This window comes from Leucoraja erinacea, chromosome 9 (genome assembly GCF_028641065.1).
Source record: "Leucoraja erinacea ecotype New England chromosome 9, Leri_hhj_1, whole genome shotgun sequence".
NCBI classification, from domain to species: Eukaryota; Metazoa; Chordata; class Chondrichthyes; order Rajiformes; family Rajidae; genus Leucoraja; species Leucoraja erinaceus.
The window spans coordinates 2,652,742-2,653,402 of record NC_073385.1 but is presented as its reverse complement, the minus strand read 5'-3'; positions in this window follow the sequence as shown (position 1 = coordinate 2,653,402).

The following is a 661-nucleotide window of genomic DNA, read 5'->3' as shown; positions in this document are numbered from 1 at the left end:
CTGATGTATCTACATACTGTAAATGTCTTTCCATTCCCTTCCACAGATGCTGCCTGCCCCCCCGTGAACTGAACTAAACTGAACTCTCAATAGACACAAAAAGCTGGAGTACCTCAGCGGAAACCAAGCTGCAAATGTTGGCTGTGTGGAGTTTGCATGTTCTCCTTGCGACCACACATGTTTCCTCTGAACGCTCCGGTTTTCTCCCACATTCCAAAGATATGCTGGTCTGTAGGTTCATTGGCCACTGTAAATTGCCCCTGGTGGGCAGATTAGTGGCAGAATCTGGGAGAAGGTGAGAAGAATGAGGAAGGAGTAAAAATGGGATTGATTTATCACGGGTGTAAATGGGTGGTTGGTTGCTTGACACAGAATGAGTGGGCCAAAGGTCCTTGGTCCATGCTGCACCTCTATGACATGATGAATCTGATGAATTTGCTGAATTCTCAGCTACCCAGGGAAAACGCAAGTTCTGATCAAAGTTCATCGATCAGAAATATTATTTCTCCTCCTTGTACAAGACATTGGTGAGGCCACATTGAGAGTTTTTTTCAGTTTTGGTCATCCGGTAATTGGAAAAATGTTGTTAAGTCAGAAAGGATGTTGCCAGGACTCGAGGGCTATAGGGAGAGGTTGAGCAGATTAGGACTTTACTCCTTGG